Genomic DNA, 6,404 nt, shown 5'->3' with positions numbered 1-6,404 from the left:
AATGCTCTGTGAATACAAATTAGCTATCATAAATCAGTTAAATGACGAAAAATTAGGTGTGTATTTACTTGTGACCACCCAGTGTATATACATGTATGTATACATGTGAGTGTATGTAGGTATATATGTGCGGATGTACCTAATTGTTTAACTAGATTTTTGAGTGAATTGGAAGACTTTATAGCATACATCATAGCCTCTGTGAAACTGGCTCAAAATTTATCATACATATTTATTTATTCATGATATCAAAATAGGATTACAAATTAACTTTTTTATGTTATTGAAGGTGTGCAATATTCTATATACATTTTGTAATAATAAAAGCTAGTTTTATCCACAAAATCAGGCAAACATGTTTTTCCTCTAAAGCATTACCCTAGTTACTGTAAGACCATATTGCCACTATAAATATTTTAGAGAGGCTACGCTAGAGGGCACTTGCTTTAGACACTCAATAAACGTTGTTTGCTTGTTTGTTTTGTTCAATTTTATGCAAAGCTGCACGAGGGCTATCTGTGTTAGCCGTCTCTAATGTAGAAGTAATAGACCAGGGAAAAGGCAACTAGTTAATACCACTCATCGCCAATACTTGGTATATTTTTTGCCAACGAAAGGTGAAATTTACCGTTACATTATAACGCCCCCATGGCTGAAAAAGCGAGAATGTTCAGTGAATTGTGAGTCGAGCGTCCTGCACACCTGACCATACCAAACCCTTGTAGTTATCATATGGGAAAAAATAATTTTTAAAGACAAAGAAAAATAAATTTGCAATGAATATTAAATTAGCATAAAAAATGACAAATTTCTAATTTTGGCCATAACTAAAGTATTTCATTGAATTGTAAAGCAAATGTAATTTATAATTTTGAATAGTAATTAAGAAAAGATAAATTAGTTTCGGATGGCAGGTAATGAAAATTTGATTTGCATTCAATTCAATGATGACTGTGAATTTTCGGAAGCAAAATAATCGTTTGTTAATTCACTTTGAAATGTTGGTAACAAAAAATAATAATCATAAGGATCCCTCTCCAATATCGGTGTGTCACAACTGCGAAACGTTTGTTATGAAACAATTTTTTTTCAATAAAATGTTTATAGATAATTTATCGTATCTTCACAATTAATTAAATCAGTTCGCCTTATAAATTTATATTAAACGCTTATGTCTGATAATAATGAAACTATGAAATGTTGAAACAATTTTTTACTTAATTTAAATGGATTCCTTTACTTCTTACTCTGCGAATATCTGCTTTTAAGTTCTATTCAAATCGCCTACTAGTGTTGAAGTAGCGACAAATAGCTCGTGACTTTGTGTTTGTACGATCGCTTACGTTAAAGAGGATAGTGTGCGAATGTACTTAATTGTTTAAACTCGATTTTTGAGTGAATTGGAAGACTTTATATCGTACATAATAGCCTTTGTGAAACTGGTTCAAAATTTAGTAATATACTATGGATAAAAAAATGTATATGGCTGTGTTGTTGACCTAATTTTACTGATCTAAGCGACTCACCTAACCCACTTTCGCGCCTGCTCACTGTGGCCGAAAGTGAAGTTGGCTGGTCGCGGTAAGCCTTGTCCTTGATCTATCTACGGACCTCTATAACACGAGAAGTCTTCGGAAAGAACTGAGAATCGCTGATTTTTGACAAGGTTAGTTCGGGCTTGCCATAGGCAAGATCCCGACTAATATTGGTGATTTTGAAAACTGGAATATGAGTACTGCTTTTGGCTTGACATTGTAAGACAGAACACGGGCAACGAAAGGAGAGGCCCCCTGTTGCAAAGCAATGCTTGTAGATGGGTCGGGCCTGTACATGGAGCAAAACGACACCATGAATAGCGACGCTAACGTTTCTACAGCCACATCCCAGCCTGGAGTAGAGGAATCTCCCGGCCCTGGTGAGTAAATATATTTCCCTAAGGGTTTCGTTCTATTGTGTACTCGATCTAATGCTGTGTAACAGTAACAGTCAGTGTTTAGTTTTATATTTATATAGTTAATTCAATTACTTTTAGATTTAAGGTGTAAGCATATGCCAGTGTTTATTTTTGTAAATACTTTCAACAGAGTGATTTTTTTTTAATTTGTTTCATAATTATAATATATATATATATATATATATGTATATATATTACGTATACCTCCAGTTTCGAGATAAAGCAAATTAATACAAAGGTGTAGTAGTAATTATTTCTTAAATGAAATGTAGTTGTGAAGATTCAGAGATGCTTAAGCCTAAAAAGTAACTAAAATTAACTGTTGCGTCACCCATAAAATAACTGCACTACTCGTTTTTATACGTACGTAGAATTTCTGTGAGTTGTAACTATTGAAAGTTATGTGAAAGAACATTAGGAGACCTGGTTTAGATAGATGTGTTAATATATCAAGAATGATAAACTTGCATTAAATGATAGATGATTATTGAATGTAATCACAGTAGACCAATGTCAGCGTGTCAATGGCAAGGTGTTGTAACAGGTTGAGGGACTATATGGGTTAAGTAGTACGTGTACATTGTGCAGAATTGTGTGGAGTAATCTAGTACAAAACAGTGTATGAATTATCAGTTATCATAATTATCTTACCCTGTTTCTCTACAATTGTTTTCGTTTCTATTATTTCTTTTGATAACTTAGCTGTGGTTAGAAATATCTCGGTGTGTTAGTGCTAAAGGAATTTATCCCTGGTATTTACAATATTATTATTAGTATTATTTTCGTATGAAACTAAAAGCGGAGATAATATACTTATCTGTCAGTTCCCTGACTGTAACTAGGCTCTGTTTTATAATTATACTGTGTGTTGTAGGTCAGTGTGTAAAACTCAATTAATCAAAACGATAGATTGTACGTATAAAAATGATAGATAATAATGATCTACCTAGGAAATTGAACCCTTACTATTAGCCTTAAACATTAGTCCCGAGCTGTTTTGAATCTCATTGTTATTGCATTTCTACCAATATCAATATTTGCTAACAAATGAAAAGACATGGACGAAATCTGACATAATCGGAGCAGAAGTCTAATGTTTTTGCGAGATGAATGTTTCAAATTGATTGGAGATTCGGTGAAAAATCAAACACGTGTGCAAGGTAAACTGAACTCAACGTTAGTTGAGAAGCATAATTATTGCATAATTCAACTTGTCTGTTTATCGTAGTCGTATGTTCATACGCATACTTAGTGCTGAAGGTGTGTTTAGAATTGCAATACTACATAATTATTACCTAATAATATAGAAACAAGATAAAGTTGTTAACCAGTAGTTTCTGGTAAAGATAGTTTGTGGAACTTTTTTTGTATTCATAATAATTGTTTTTATGCAGTTACATAGATGTGCGGTATATGAATTATAATTGTACGAGTTTCTTCATGTAACTCGAGATATTGCAACAAACATGCGGAAAATTCATTTAACTTGTTTTAAGGTTAGGAATTAAGTAACATAATTTAGTGTTAATGGTTAATTTCTCTCCTACACACTAAAATGTGTAATTTCAGTGAATTAAAGAAAGAATCCATCAAAACATTGGGGTAAGGGTATTGCAATCGGGTCTGTGTCTGTCTGCCTGTGTTTCCGCGCACGTGTCTCGAAAACTAATAGATCTATGTACACGAAAATTTTACACAAAATGGGAAGTCAGTATGGGACAGGCCTCCCGAAATTTGATCCGGATTCTGGATCACTTTGAACAATTTTTATATTGAGGAGATATGACATTTTTGCGGTTTTTGGTTAATATCTCTGTAAAGTGTGATCGGATTTGAACCAAATTTAATGGCACATTAAGGTTGAAGCTCCTCATTAAACTACAAAAAATGATCCGGATCGTTGATCATTCTGGATCTGAGAGGGATTTTCTGAGTTTTCGAAGGGAAATTTTACGTTATCCGATATAAACGCATGCAATCTCGAAAAGGAGTAGCGGGACGAGGGTATGCAATGTCTCTGATTGCTCTTGTGTAATGTTTAAATTTTCAACTAAGATAATGATACTGGTATTAGCAATTTGGTATTATTATCGTTTTTGTTAAATAACAACCAAAAAGAAATTTACATGACTTCATTATCCGAAAGATAATTCTTAACGATTACAAACAAATATTTTAGTATGAGTACTAATGCAAGGTATGACTTCATTTGATATGGTGGTATTACATTTGAAACAATGAAGCTAACAGTTTTTTTTTGTCTTTTTTTGCAGTGGTGTTTTATTTTACTCCTTTTTATTTTCTACCACAATGTATTAAACTTGCCTAAGTTGATTCAAATAGATTTGTTGCCAACCTTAGTCATCTTCAACCACTTCTGTCATATAAGTAAGAGCAACAATTCCAATTAAAACAAGAGCAATCAGAGAGATTGCATGCCTCGTCCCGCCGCTCCTTTTTGAAATTACATGCGTTTATATTGGATAACGTCAAATGTCACCTTCGAGAACTCAGAAAATTCTTCTGATTCAGAATGATCAACGATCCGGATCATTTTTTTTTTTTTTGTAGTGTGATGAGAAAAATTAAACTCTAATGTGCCCATGAAATTTGGTACAAATTCGATCACGCTTTCCAGAGTTATTAACCCCAAACCGCGAAAATGTTCTATCTCCCCATTATATATATAAATGCTTCAAAGTGATCCGGATTTGGATCCGAACCAAATTTGGGAAGGACTGTTCTATACTGACTTCCTGTCAGGGTTTTTATATAAGTGGGCTGGGATTCTTCTGCAGTAGGTGTCTGTGACTTGTTGGCGATAAATGTCAACAATAAATGGACAGCACACAATCTACTTGTTTTAAAATAATATATTCAAAACAAGTCAAACGTATGTACAAAAACTCGTTACACTGTTGGTTATTACCGTTGTATCTAAGACTCTAAAATCTCTTTTATTGTAAAAAAGTCCACACAGGCCAGTTCTGTTACTTTAGAACCCAATTGACAAGACGAATTATTTCTTCTCTTCTGTCACAATACAGTAGTGATAAGTTACCCCGTGGATTACCACAGTTGTATCCAGAACTTTAAATAATTGTCTCTTTTTCGTCAAAAGTTCACACAGGTTGGTTCAATTTCTTTAGAATCCAATCCACACAACAAATTATTTTTCTATCTCTGTTACAACACAACTATGAAACACACTATGGAAATCACCCGTTAAGACTAATCACTCGCACGCCGGCTAACTTCACGTTTTCTTTCACTAACTATTTTGTTTTATTGACTGAAATTGCGCTCCAACCGAGACCTGGAACTTTCTACAAAGTACGGGACGCTATGATGTAACAATACTCACTTAACACAACGAGAAAAATACAGAAGTTTCGAGTAATGTGACGTCAGTTTACAACAATTGAACCATACACACAACGTACTACTCTTACCGAGTTAAGAAACTTGTCATAACTATCGCCTTTGAAATAATTACTTTTAACATTAAATATTAGATTACTAAATGAACTAAATAATAACTTACACTAAACAGACTTGTATATTCAACACTTCCTATCTTGTGCAAGTTTCGTGTATATTGGTCTATTAGTTTTCGAGATACGCGCGCGGAAACACAGGCAGACAGACAGACATATACACAGCTTAGTCACAAGTAAATAGACACCACCTTTTCAGAAAAAAAATGAAAATTTTCAGTCATATTCACGTGAATTGATATATTAATAATTTAATTAATATCTAGTAGATCTTCCTTTCGCTTCGTGGAGTTCGTTGATCCTTTGGGGCATCGTGAGAATCATCTTGCTTCAAAACTTGGAGTAGATCGCTGTTCGAAGTTGGTTTATTTATTTGTTTCTTGACTTGCCGGTCGAGTATGGCCCAGAGGTTTTCGATGGGGTTCATGTCAGGAGATTAGCTCGGCCAGAACAACTTCTGGATACCATTTTCTTCCTGCCACTTTTGGGTGTTTTTAGCAGTGTGACACGGTGCTCCATCTTCCTGGAACAACGTTGTGTTCTTGTACACGAAACCCGAGGAATAAAGTGGAAAGAGTCCTTCCTCCAATATTTCGACGTATTTCGCAAAATTTATGTTGCCAACGCACTCCACTAAGCTCGATCTCCCACCAACGCAAACAGCTCCCCAAACCATCACGCTGAAACCACCATGCATCACAGTTGGCTGCAATCTGTTGAGCCAAGACTCTTGGCGAGGCATTCTCCAGACCCATATCCTTCTACTGTCCGAAAATTGAGCGAATCTTGATTCGTCTGAGAACAATAAGGTCTTCCAAAAGTCCAGAGGCTTTGTCATTATATCACTTGTCTACTTCTTTCGTCTGACTATGTTGGCAGGTTTTAATAAGGGCTTCAGTCTAGCTGTTCTACAAAGATAACCCAATCTGTGGAGTATCCGTTGAACAGATTTT

The 6,404-nt window shown here is 34.7% G+C and overlaps 1 pseudogene; it reads left to right on the top strand.

Annotated features, from left to right (window-relative positions):
• The first annotated feature begins 1,560 nt into the window (after positions 1-1,560).
• Positions 1,561-6,404, top strand: part of LOC106468102 — a 106,439-nt pseudogene continuing 101,595 nt past the window's right edge.

Source organism: Limulus polyphemus, unplaced genomic scaffold (assembly GCF_000517525.1).
Source record: "Limulus polyphemus unplaced genomic scaffold, Limulus_polyphemus-2.1.2 Scaffold85, whole genome shotgun sequence".
NCBI lineage: Eukaryota > Metazoa > Arthropoda > Merostomata > Xiphosura > Limulidae > Limulus > Limulus polyphemus.
Note: the sequence above shows the minus strand (reverse complement) of the source record. Positions and strands in the feature narration are given on the sequence as shown.